The sequence below is a fragment of the Hemibagrus wyckioides genome, unplaced genomic scaffold (genome assembly GCF_019097595.1).
Source record: "Hemibagrus wyckioides isolate EC202008001 unplaced genomic scaffold, SWU_Hwy_1.0 Contig10, whole genome shotgun sequence".
In the NCBI taxonomy this organism is placed as follows: Eukaryota; Metazoa; Chordata; class Actinopteri; order Siluriformes; family Bagridae; genus Hemibagrus; species Hemibagrus wyckioides.
In genome coordinates this window covers 218521-232209 of record NW_026690770.1, presented here as the reverse complement: position 1 = coordinate 232209, position 13689 = coordinate 218521, and the positions used below count along the sequence as shown (strand labels likewise).

General features: G+C 39.2%; 2 non-coding genes across 2 annotated transcripts; both read right to left on the bottom strand.

Moving 5' to 3' along the window:
* Window positions 1-5071: 5071 nt before the first annotated feature.
* trnas-gcu (transfer RNA serine (anticodon GCU)) lies at window positions 5072-5153 on the bottom strand. Its single transcript has one exon. It is a non-coding gene; the product is annotated as a tRNA-Ser (tRNA).
* Window positions 5154-5452: 299 nt separating this feature from the next.
* trnaf-gaa (transfer RNA phenylalanine (anticodon GAA)) lies at window positions 5453-5525 on the bottom strand. Its single transcript has one exon. It is a non-coding gene; the product is annotated as a tRNA-Phe (tRNA).
* Between the last annotated feature and the right edge of the window lie 8164 nt (window positions 5526-13689).

Genomic DNA, 13689 nt, shown 5'->3' with positions numbered 1-13689 from the left:
CATCTATCTATCTTATTCCTTAGAATTCACCTCATCTAAAGGCAAAAGAAAAGTAATTCCCAAATGAATTGTGTATCTGTAAAAAGGTATAAGTCTTTCCTTTCCCTTTCTATACATCTTATACTAAATTAACTCAAAAGCTCTCAGATAAACACTTTTTCACTTTCTGCAATTTTCATTACAGCAGGTCTGAGGTCTTGAGGAACCATCCCACCCCCGTACCACAGTGTTGCTGTAATTATAAAAAATCTAATAATGTTTTCTATTACATTTTCTTCACTTTCAAGGGCATTTGCTCACAGCAAATGTATCCCCAAATCAAACTTAAATATAGTGCTTGGCTTCAACAGCTTTACTTTTGGCAGCAGAACGTCCAGCTGAACGATGATGGTCCATTTAACAAGCATACCTGAATGCAACATGTCTTCTAGTCTTTCAGCAGGAACTGAATTGTTAACTTTAGTAGTTGTGAATGTTGCAACCTTAAAATATACAAGCCTGACATTAAAATAAATAATGAGTTCATTAAAATAAAAGTAAAAAATGATCAGGCAGTTACAGAACCATATGTGTTTAACCCTCAGACAGATATAATGGACTCATTACATTGAGAAGGATACCAAAGAGCTGTACCACTCCCTCACTCATGCTGTTTAGGAGCCAAGGGAAGCACCAATTCTGTTTTTGGTGCTAGCCATGGACCTGATGCAGCAAACCCTTTTTGCTTTAGAAAGAGCTGAGTCCGGACTAAAATATGTTGTAGAGCTCCAAATCATGTCCCTGGTCTCCAGGGTGACACTATATGAGCTGACACAAAGTCATACTTGCAAGACCCAAAGGTTAAGGATGAAGTCCTGTTAGAGAAAGTGACTGAACACAGTAAAACACACAAGCATGATACACTGATGGACAAGGTGGACCAAGGCATCAAAGCTATATCTATCTATATCTATCTCTCATCTATCTCTCTCTCTCTCTCTCATTATATATATATATATGATATGCTATGGTGCTATGTGGTAAGGTGCTATGTGGTATAGAAGTGTACTATAGTGTTATATAGTATAGTGTAGTATAGTGTGGTAAAGTATAGCGTAGAATATTATATCGTAATATAGTGCAGTATCTATTTTATTTTATTTTATTCATATTTTATATTTATAAACAAGATCTGCTATGAACCCTCTGGTTTTGGTAGAAGTAAATGTTGCTGAGACAAAAGTGTTCAGCAATGATAGATTAAAATGCTTAAAAAACGATTAAAAAAGTTTTCATCATTATTATTTAAGTATAGTTTAGTGTTATATTGTATTGTAGTGTAGCAGTGAAGTATAGTATACTTTAATACAGTATAATAGTGGGTGTAGTATGGAATAGTGTAGTATGGTATTTTGACATAGTGTTCTAGTATATTTCTGAAATATTTATTATGCGTTAAAAGTCATTGTATATTTCTTTTATTGCTAAATTGATCTTAATTCATTTTATTTCGGCTTTGCGTATATGTTTGATTGGGGGACTACAGTAATGCTGATAAAGAAACCGCCTGCTGTAACACAAAAATTCCCTTATGGGATCAATAAAGTCTGTCCGTCCGTCTATCCATCCATCCATCTATACTCACACGAGTATCTGTCTGTCTATCCATCTATCCTCACTAGTATCTGTCCGTCTATCCGTCTATCCTCACTAGTATATTTTTATTTTATTTTTATTAGATTATAAGATTTATTAGATGATTATAGTAGTAGATTTAAATGTTCTTGGAAATAAATAAACATACACAAAGTTGATTTTGAAAATTTAATGAAAATACAAATGAGGTAAAATAAAATCAGGTCTAATATTATTTACAATAATGTCAGTGTAAGTGATTATTATTTACAATAATGTCAGTGAATAATGAAGTGAATTACAATAAAGGTTTAATATTAATAATAAGAATAAGAATAATACGAATAAGAATTAAAAATATAATAATAACAATAATATAACAATATAACAATAAGAAGAGGAATAAAAAAATAACAATAATAGTAATAATAAAAAGAAGAAGAAGAAGAATGATGGGGTTTATAAATTCTTCCTCTTATTCTTCTTCTTTCTCTTCTTGTTTCCATCTCTAAAAGTCCTCTTGAGGACAGAAGTCAGAAATTCATTTTATTTCCTGTGTTCACTGTGATGTGATGTAATGATCCATTTAAATATGAATCAATATCAGAAACATAATCATACACTATCTTTAACATGTAATATTTAGCATGCAGAATATTGTTATTGTTGTGTGTTTGCTTTTTGTTGTGTTTCGGACCTGAAGTGGAGCCGGAACTCTGATTTCTGAGACACTTGTGTCAACAGCTGTGTCCTTACGGACAGCTGTCTCCACGGCTTCCAGAGTTTCCTCTGGGGCAGCTGTCTCAGTAGCTTCCACCCTGTCATCTGAGGCCGTTGTCTCCACTGCTTCCACATGTCCCTCTGAGACCGGTGTCTCCACTACTTCCACAGTTTCCACCGAGGAAGCTGTCTCCACAGCTTCCACAGTTCCCTCTGAGGCAGCTGTCTTCACAGCTTCCTCAGAGTCCTCTGGGCCAGCTGTTTGAACAGCTTCCACATTGTCTACTGGGGCAGGGGACTCGGCGGGACGGACATTCTGTGAGGCAGCAGTGTTGACAATGTCCTCTGAAGCAGATGCCTCGGCGGTTTGGACAGTGTCCTTTGCACAAGGTGTCTCAACAGCCGGGGTGCTCCTTTCAAACCAGGGAGGCAGCACTGGTTGGAGCAGTTTTGGTGGTACATTGTGCAGTGTTGCACAATGCTCGGTGCTCTCTGCAGGCACTTTCTGTGGATGGTGTGGCCAATCTTCTTGATAAATTTTCTATTGCCCTGGTGTTGGAAACTGGGGCGTGCCTCCACTTTGGGCTCCTCTGCCTTGCGTGCCTCCACCTTGGGCTCCTCGGCCCTGTGTACCTCCACCTTGGGTTCCTCGGCCCTGTGTACCTCCACCTTGGGTTCCTCGGCCCTGCGCACCTCCACCTTGCGCTCCTCCCAAGACCTGAAGTACTCGATGGTGCTGTAACACAACAGAGAAGCTGCACTTAGAATCTAAACCCTGCTGTTAAAAGTTATGTCCTCAGCAGCGGAATTACCACCAGATGTTGACTGAAATACCCTCATAAGACCAAACATATCTCTGTTTCGACAATATAAAGAGTTCAATGCAATTAGTTTAAAAAGGAATGTAAAAAATCCTGATATTTGAACCCTGGCTGGTAAAAAGACACTAATTTACATGTGACTTACACTTGCCGGTCGTTCAGGAGTTTTCCGTTCAGCCGTTCGATGGCCAGCGCCGCCGCCTCCGCTGACTCGTACTGAACGTACCCAAAACCTTTTGATTCCACAACCTTCAGGAGAAACACAGCGTGTCAACACACAACAACACACTAATCATGAAACACAGATATTCAGCTATTCATATATATATATTCATATATAACAGCTCAAAGCTCGAACCTTGCATGACACGATCCTCCCGAACACAGAGAAAGTGTCAAACAGGGAGGTGCAGTCAATGGACCAATCAAGGTTCCTGATGAATATGTTCCCTCCCTTGATGGGCTTGGCGGTGGGTTCCCAGTTTGACCACATGACACGCATGGGTCTCTCCAGGAGGAGTTCAAAATTGAACATGTCAATGGCTCTCTCAGCTGAAGGAACAGAAATAAACCATTCATTTTTAATTAAAGTCTATTATAGTCTATATATAACTCATCCAAATATCTTTTCATATCTTTTTAGTACCATTTAAAACATGACCATATCCATATAGTAAAACTATAAAATACTACAGAAGTTACACATGTAGCCTTAAATCTGCTGCAAAAACAGGTAAGAAACAGTGTAGAAAAAAGAAAAGGTTTGTTTTACCGTCATCTCGATAGCGAAAGTTGACGTATGCGTATCCGAGAGGAGAGCCGGTCTTCCTGTCCCTGCAAATGTGGACAGATTGGACGTCTAATCTATTAGAAAGTATCACCTCTGATTCTTCAGGGTGAAGATCTTTCACAAACAGTGCAGCCATTGTATAAAAATGGCCGTTAAAAGTGGTGAAATGCTGCTAAACGCTGTAAAATGCTGCTAAATGGTGTAAAATCGCTGCTACACAAGGGTCACTGTTTCTCTGTCAATAGCTAAAGGTGGTCTGAGGATGGTTGCTATGTACGTCATCAGGTGATGTTCAGAACAGAATTCGGAATTCTACATGATGCCAATTGGTCACATGACCTCATGACATCATGTAAGCAGTTAACATTAAACAGTTAAGTTCCAAACCCCAATAATGAATCCAATTCAAAATGGCTTTTAATATTAATATAGAAACACTGTATAGGCCTGGACAGGAAAGAGGCTGAGCTGCAATTAATCCCCAAAAAAAATTCACTGACTACATTTTCAATGCATAGATATTAACCTAACGTAAACACTACTCTTTCAAGCTGCATTTAAACTTTTGCATTTAATATACATATATATATATATATATATATATAGAGAGAGAGAGAGAGAGAGAGAGATTTATTTTTTTAAATTCATGATTGGCATGGATATGGAACAGGATAATACATGAGACCATTCAGCAACGAATCTTTATAATCTTTATAATTGCGCTACCACCGTTTTGTCACAGCGGCGAGAGACTGCTGGTTTTGTTCCGGAAATTATTCATTTACTAATTAAGCACTGAGCGGGAACATGCACTAGGAGAATATTAAGAACAAAAGGCCACCCTGGCAGCGGTGGGATTTGAACCCACACCTCCAAAGAGTTGAAATGTGGATTGGCGGTCCATATCCTCCACCTCCTGTTGAAGTGGCTTGTTCATATGAACTTACAGCATGTGTGTCCAACCAGCATGGGAATGCAGCCCAAGGTTGTGAAACACTTATGCCAAGTTCACACTGCACGATTTTCAAAGTAGTCGGATCACTGTTGTTTTCACGCTGCACGACTGTCCGGGGGAGCATTCAGTTGCTGCTGTGTGGCGCATAGCGGTAAAGGGGAAACACACGCACGACGAGGGTGGGACTCGAACCCACGCGCGCAGAGCACAATGGATTAGCAGTCCATCGCCTTAACCTCTCGGCCACCTCGTCAGGTGGCAGCGCTTCCAAGGAGCCTTGTCAAAAGCAGGGGTTTTCTAATGGCATGCAGGCTAGGAGGCTACCTTTCAATGATTTGTAGGCAGGTATTGAGGCATGCGGTCACGTAAACTGAAGGGTGCAGGCTAAGCATTCAACAAGAACCTAAGAGTTCTGTAGCATACTAGTTTTTTGCTCTCGCCTCAGACCAGGGGGCTTTCAGATCTTTATCCTGCGCCATTTCCATGTTTTGCTGTTTTCAAGTCTGAGGCATAAGTTGCAGAACTGTGCTGGGGGACTACACTGCCTCCAGCTGCCGAAACCCGGGATTGAACCAGGGACCTTTAGATCTTCAGTCTAACGCTCTCCCAACTGAGCTATTTCGGCACCTCTGCCAGGGCTCTCCTGTATGTGTGAGTGAGCAGGTTTTTGTCGGCACGACTGCACACCACGTCCAGACCGGAGAGGCAAACTTCTTTTGAAAGCGGTAGAAAGCGGTACCCTTTTCCTTAAGGGCATAGACAGAAGGCATGGGAGCCTTACACCACTCAAATCCCACGCTACCCGAGGGCGCCGGTGGGGTTACGCGTGCGTGGTAAGAAGATGACCAAGTCATTCGGCCAGACAAGGAGGAAGCCTGGCACGGGCACTACAAATGGTCTGCCGTGTGACTAACACGCCTTCCACTTCACCAGCTCTACAGGAGACATCTAACCATTCCCAAGGAAGGAGGGAGCTCGGCCTTGGCTCACGGCAGGTCACTGACCTTGAATGGTCTCGGCTTAAGGCCCCGTGGTCAACCGCCACCCCTGTAGCCATGGGCGGAAGGAACGCTTCTGCTTAAAGAAGAATAAGAAATGTGTTTGAATCCACATTTTCTAAAGGTGGCTATATTATTATTACTATTATTTTTTAAATTATTTTTTAACCAGTCTGCTCTGATGAAAATATTCAGCCTGATCTACCTAATAAAAATAATTATGTAGTTCAAGTAAGACTAGTCTTTGTATTTATTACTTAATTTTCTATATGTAAGAAATACTTCTTGCTCTAAATTTCTGCATTTCCTTAGTCATTGTTTGGGGATTGCTCTACTAAACTTTGAAAGTTTTAAAAGTGTATTTTTATTGAAACTTAAACCTAATTTTTTTTAAGCTTCCATATTACTTAACTTTGAGTGGACCCTACTTTGTTTTTCTAAATGTACTAGTCACATTTGAAAGTTACATTTACTCCCATTTTCTGGTCAGGAACTAGGCATTTCCTATGCATTACAGGTAAAATATGAATTGTGTAATTATGCATTTTGAAATGCAACTTCACCCAGCACAAGAATAAAAGGAAGGAGATTTTTTATTATATGCACACACTCATGAACAGTCAGTTCTTCCAAAATGCACTTGGTCCTGAATTTACACAACATGAAATAAAGTAAATACCAGATTTAACAAAACAACAACCACAGAGTAGTGCGACATGCATTGGGAGAACCTGAGAAAATGCTGTTTAACATGAACAACTGTAAAACAGGGAGCTTACTGTGACTACCTTCACTGCCATCTGTATGGCTTTTAGGTTTGCAAGCTGACCTTGAGACTATGTACCTTAGAGGAAATGTTTTGTTCACATCCTGATTTTAGCACAGGGTTCTCAATCGTGGAGATCAAGGACCCCTGCCCTGTCCACTACAGATGACATAAACCAGGAGTCTTCAGTGAATCAGAAGCATGAAGACACCATCTGAGTCTCACTTCCACCATGAGAGTGAAGTGGGGAAAGACAACGTGAACAGGTATACAGAGCACTGATTAAATACAGTATATATTTATGACTCAGGTTTAGGATCTAGATGATAATATGTGTGGATGGGAGTATTCTACCTAATCTGGGGCATGAAGAGCTAATTGTGAGTGTTAGAGGAGCTAAACACGCAGCGCTAGCATGAGCATGTGAACTGAGTGCGCCATAGATTGGAAGGAAAACGGAACATCCACCAAAATATCCCCTTCTCAAATTTCAGACTCATCACCTATGTCAACTTACTTCACATCCAGTACAGTAGGTGGCGATAATGATCCTAAGGAGTTATTCGCCATTAAACAAGAAGAAGAAGAAGCAGCTCGACTCTCTGCTTGTCTGTCCATCAGTACCCAAAAGTAAAAAAAGAAAAATATATATATTTAGCTGCACCCCGAAACTGGAATGCCCGCAAACCACACATCAAGATAACAACTGAACTAACAAGTCAACACCAACAGAAAGTTTCGGTCAGCAGGACCAAGCTAGCGATTGGCATTAGCGATTAGCATTAGCTGCTAGAGCTAACGCGATTGGCGCATAGAATATGTCATTTATTCATTAGCAATGTTACAAAAAGGCATCAAAGCGCGTGACATTAGACATCATTCTCACAAACTCCCGACTGGTTTTCATGACAAGTATCTAGACAACAATATCAAGTGTGGTGTCATTTCTTGTTAGCATATTAGCCACAGCTACGAGCTAAAGGTGAACATGCTATACACTCACCGGGCTTTCGGCAAGAAAAGTAGCCCAATATCTCGTACGGCTTCCAATAAGTTGTGGTTAATTCATTTTAATTCACAACCAATTATTTTTCCAATACCACTTATCAATTATTTGTGCCAATCACAGGCTTAGTAATGGCACAGACCAAGCTAGCGATTAGCATTAGCGATTAGCTGCTAACGCGATTGGCGCATAAAATATGCTATTTATTCATTAGCAATGTTACAAAAAGGCACCAAAGCGCGTGACATTAGACATCATTCTCACAAACTCCCGACTGGTTTTCATGACAAGTATCTAGACGACAATTTTATAATATATATAATATTTATAATAATATTAATCCTCAATATTCTTGAATGGAGGCTTGTGCTCTAGTCATCTCTTAATTTTGCAAATTTATCAAAATTTACATTAGTCCACCCTCACAGGTTTTTTTTAACATTTCACATGCTGAAAGTCTGAATTTGTCAAATGTCAGATTCATTCAATCACCGCAAAACAAAAGACTTGAAGAAACCAACTCGGGTAAAACAACAAATTCTGGGACCACATGAATAATCTGGGATTTTTCTTCAACTGCATTTTTTCCTATTTAAAATATAGAAAGTAAACAGTAGTTAATTTAAGATTCTGTACTCTTTCTAGGTGTCTATTTAAAGGTCAGATTTTCCTCATGTCTGATCTTTTTTACTGAAGCATGTGTTCAAGTGACACACTGATGCATTTGATCTAAAATGACTTGTAAGGTTTTGCATAAACTTGTGGTGTCCATGCAGCTCACATGCACACACTCATTTAAAGCAAAAAAGGCAACATGCTAAATGCTAGAAACTCAGAAAGCATGAATTTCAAAGATTTGACTTCAAATTGTTGTCAAATAATATAATCTGTAAAACAAATTAATGTATTAAATTAGAAAAAAAATGCAAAAAAGAAGCATTTTTACTAGTGGTCTCAGACATTTGGACCCCACTATATATTTTATTATGGCCTTAGCAAGGCTATAAAGTGTCCACCTTTTATATATTTCTTTTCTGTTTTGTACATCCCTTATTTTGAAGGCTAGTGTATTAATTTAAGTGTGTTCATTTTTGACAGAAATGGCCTCAATGTGTCTTAAAATGTCCTTGTTTTGTCTGTGCAGGCAACATTTATAACTGATTCCAGGTGTTTTGAGGAAATGCATCTCAAGCTCTGACATACTGCTGTGGCTAAAATTGATTTTTAAGACACTAATGTACATGGAAGTTGCTGGACAAAGCTCAGTCTGATGGTGTGCTTTTAGATCATTTGTGGCATATCTTGCTTCTTGTCATAGATAAATGTGAACTGTCTGAAAATGGAAAAATCGTGTTGGCAGTAGGACTAAAAGGCAACTGTAAGCAAACATTTTGATCAGTGGAGTTGAAATAAAGCTTATCTAACAGTTAGAACAGCTGTCCTGTGTTGTAATTATTTTATTGCTCATATTCTTATTATTAACATGAGTTAATCATAGTGGACTTTATACTGGACAATGGCAGCACACAGAGCGCTTACTCTAAATAAATTATGTTCATTATTATTTTTGTATGATATGGTGATGGAGTTCTAATTGAAACACTACAAACTAAAATATTTATGCTGTATTATTGGAGTACATGCCCACAAAATAAACAGCACACAGGTGATATTTCAGGAGTTTGGTGTCTGTAAACAGCTGTCTGTAGTTTTAACTCAGATCAAATCAAATCACTTTATTGTCACATCACCATCCACACATGTAGAAGTGAGTGAAATTCTTGAGTACAGCTCCAGACATTGTAGTAGAATATGTAATGTACAAATTTAAATACTTCTATATATAGTCTGTAATCAGCCTGTACAGTCTAAATTGCAATCTAAACATATACTTGGATAAACAGTATGGTAATGACATATGATACATTATTATAGAGTATACACAGTAGACATGGCACAGTATATTACAGTGTGATCATGTATAACAGTGCAGTGTGTGTTACAGTGTGATCATGTATAACAGTGCAGTGTGTTACAGTGTGATCATGTATAACAGTGCAGTGTGTTAGTGTGATCATGTATAACAGTGCAGTGTGTGTTAGTGTGATCATGTATAACAGTGCAGTGTGTGTTAGTGTGATCATGTATAACAGTGCAGTGTGTGTTACAGTGTGATCATGTATAACAGTGCAGTGTGTTACAGTGTGATCATGTATAACAGTGCAGTGTGTGTTACAGTGTGATCATGTATAACAGTGCAGCGTGTGTTAGTGTGATCATGTATAACAGTGCAGTGTGTTACAGTGTGATCATGTATAACAGTGCAGTGTGTTACAGTGTGATCATGTATAACAGTGCAGTGTGTGTTAGTGTGATCATGTATAACAGTGCAGTGTGTATTACAGTGTGATCATGTATAACAGTGCAGTGTGTGTTAGTGTGATCATGTATAACAGTGCAGTGTGTGTTAGTGTGATCATGTATAACAGTGCAGTGTTACAGTGTGATCATGTATAACAGTGCAGTGTGTGTTACAGTGTGATCATGTATAACAGTGCAGTGTGTTACAGTGTGATCATGTATAACAGTGCAGTGTGTGTTACAGTGTGATCATGTATAACAGTGCAGTGTGTGTTACAGTGTGATCATGTATAACAGTGCAGTGTGTGTTACAGTGTGATCATGTATAACAGTGCAGTGTGTGTTACAGTGTGATCATGTATAACAGTGCAGTGTGTGTTACAGTGTGATCATGTATAACAGTGCAGTGTGTGTTACAGTGTGATCATGTATAACAGTGCAGCGTGTGTTAGTGTGATCATGTATAACAGTGCAGTGTGTTACAGTGTGATCATGTATAACAGTGCAGTGTGTTACAGTGTGATCATGTATAACAGTGCAGTGTGTGTTAGTGTGATCATGTATAACAGTGCAGTGTGTGTTACAGTGTGATCATGTATAACAGTGCAGTGTGTGTTAGTGTGATCATGTATAACAGTGCAGTGTGTGTTAGTGTGATCATGTATAACAGTGCAGTGTTACAGTGTGATCATGTATAACAGTGCAGTGTGTGTTACAGTGTGATCATGTATAACAGTGCAGTGTGTTACAGTGTGATCATGTATAACAGTGCAGTGTGTGTTACAGTGTGATCATGTATAACAGTGCAGTGTGTGTTACAGTGTGATCATGTATAACAGTGCAGTGTGTGTTACAGTGTGATCATGTATAACAGTGCAGTGTGTGTTACAGTGTGATCATGTATAACAGTGCAGCGTGTGTTAGTGTGATCATGTATAACAGTGCAGTGTGTGTTACAGTGTGATCATGTATAACAGTGCAGTGTGTGTTAGTGTGATCATGTATAACAGTGCAGTGTGTGTTAGTGTGATCATGTATAACAGTGCAGTGTTACAGTGTGATCATGTATAACAGTGCAGTGTGTGTTAGTGTGATCATGTATAACAGTGCAGTGTGTGTTACAGTGTGATCATGTATAACAGTGCAGTGTGTTAGTGTGATCATGTATAACAGTGCAGTGTGTGTTACAGTGTGATCATGTATAACAGTGCAGTGTGTGTTAGTGTGATCATGTATAACAGTGCAGTGTGTGTTACAGTGTGATCATGTATAACAGTGCAGTGTGTGTTACAGTGTGATCATGTATAACAGTGCAGTGTGTGTTACAGTGTGATCATGTATAACAGTGCAGCGTGTGTTAGTGTGATCATGTATAACAGTGCAGTGTGTTACAGTGTGATCATGTATAACAGTGCAGTGTGTGTTAGTGTGATCATGTATAACAGTGCAGTGTGTTACAGTGTGATCATGTATAACAGTGCAGCGTGTGTTAGTGTGATCATGTATAACAGTGCAGTGTGTTACAGTGTGATCATGTATAACAGTGCAGTGTGTGTTAGTGTGATCATGTATAACAGTGCAGTGTGTGTTACAGTGTGATCATGTATAACAGTGCAGTGTGTGTTAGTGTGATCATGTATAACAGTGCAGTGTGTGTTAGTGTGATCATGTATAACAGTGCAGTGTTACAGTGTGATCATGTATAACAGTGCAGTGTGTGTTACAGTGTGATCATGTATAACAGTGCAGTGTGTGTTACAGTGTGATCATGTATAACAGTGCAGTGTGTGTTACAGTGTGATCATGTATAACAGTGCAGCGTGTGTTAGTGTGATCATGTATAACAGTGCAGTGTGTGTTACAGTGTGATCATGTATAACAGTGCAGTGTGTGTTAGTGTGATCATGTATAACAGTGCAGTGTGTGTTAGTGTGATCATGTATAACAGTGCAGTGTTACAGTGTGATCATGTATAACAGTGCAGTGTGTGTTAGTGTGATCATGTATAACAGTGCAGTGTGTGTTACAGTGTGATCATGTATAACAGTGCAGTGTGTTAGTGTGATCATGTATAACAGTGCAGTGTGTGTTACAGTGTGATCATGTATAACAGTGCAGTGTGTGTTAGTGTGATCATGTATAACAGTGCAGTGTGTGTTACAGTGTGATCATGTATAACAGTGCAGTGTGTGTTACAGTGTGATCATGTATAACAGTGCAGTGTGTGTTACAGTGTGATCATGTATAACAGTGCAGCGTGTGTTAGTGTGATCATGTATAACAGTGCAGTGTGTTACAGTGTGATCATGTATAACAGTGCAGTGTGTGTTAGTGTGATCATGTATAACAGTGCAGTGTGTTACAGTGTGATCATGTATAACAGTGCAGCGTGTGTTAGTGTGATCATGTATAACAGTGCAGTGTGTTACAGTGTGATCATGTATAACAGTGCAGTGTGTGTTAGTGTGATCATGTATAACAGTGCAGTGTGTGTTACAGTGTGATCATGTATAACAGTGCAGTGTGTGTTAGTGTGATCATGTATAACAGTGCAGTGTGTGTTAGTGTGATCATGTATAACAGTGCAGTGTTACAGTGTGATCATGTATAACAGTGCAGTGTGTGTTACAGTGTGATCATGTATAACAGTGCAGTGTGTTACAGTGTGATCATGTATAACAGTGCAGTGTGTGTTACAGTGTGATCATGTATAACAGTGCAGTGTGTGTTACAGTGTGATCATGTATAACAGTGCAGTGTGTGTTACAGTGTGATCATGTATAACAGTGCAGTGTGTGTTACAGTGTGATCATGTATAACAGTGCAGCGTGTGTTAGTGTGATCATGTATAACAGTGCAGTGTGTTACAGTGTGATCATGTATAACAGTGCAGTGTGTGTTAGTGTGATCATGTATAACAGTGCAGTGTGTGTTACAGTGTGATCATGTATAACAGTGCAGCGTGTGTTAGTGTGATCATGTATAACAGTGCAGTGTGTGTTAGTGTGATCATGTATAACAGTGCAGTGTGTTACAGTGTGATCATGTATAACAGTGCAGTGTGTGTTAGTGTGATCATGTATAACAGTGCAGTGTGTGTTAGTGTGATCATGTATAACAGTGCAGTGTGTGTTAGTGTGATCATGTATAACAGTGCAGTGTGTGTTACAGTGTGATCATGTATAACAGTGCAGTGTGTGTTACAGTGTGATCATGTATAACAGTGCAGTGTGTGTTACAGTGTGATCATGTATAACAGTGCAGTGTGTGTTACAGTGTGATCATGTATAACAGTGCAGTGTGTGTTACAGTGTGATCATGTATAACAGTGCAGCGTGTGTTAGTGTGATCATGTATAACAGTGCAGTGTGTTACAGTGTGATCATGTATAACAGTGCAGTGTGTGTTACAGTGTGATCATGTATAACAGTGCAGCGTGTGTTAGTGTGATCATGTATAACAGTGCAGTGTGTTACAGTGTGATCATGTATAACAGTGCAGTGTGTTACAGTGTGATCATGTATAACAGTGCAGTGTGTGTTAGTGTGATCATGTATAACAGTGCAGTGTGTGTCACAGTGTGATCATGTATAACAGTGCAGTGTGTGTTAGTGTGATCATGTATAACAGTGCAGTGTGTGTTAGTGTGATCATGTAT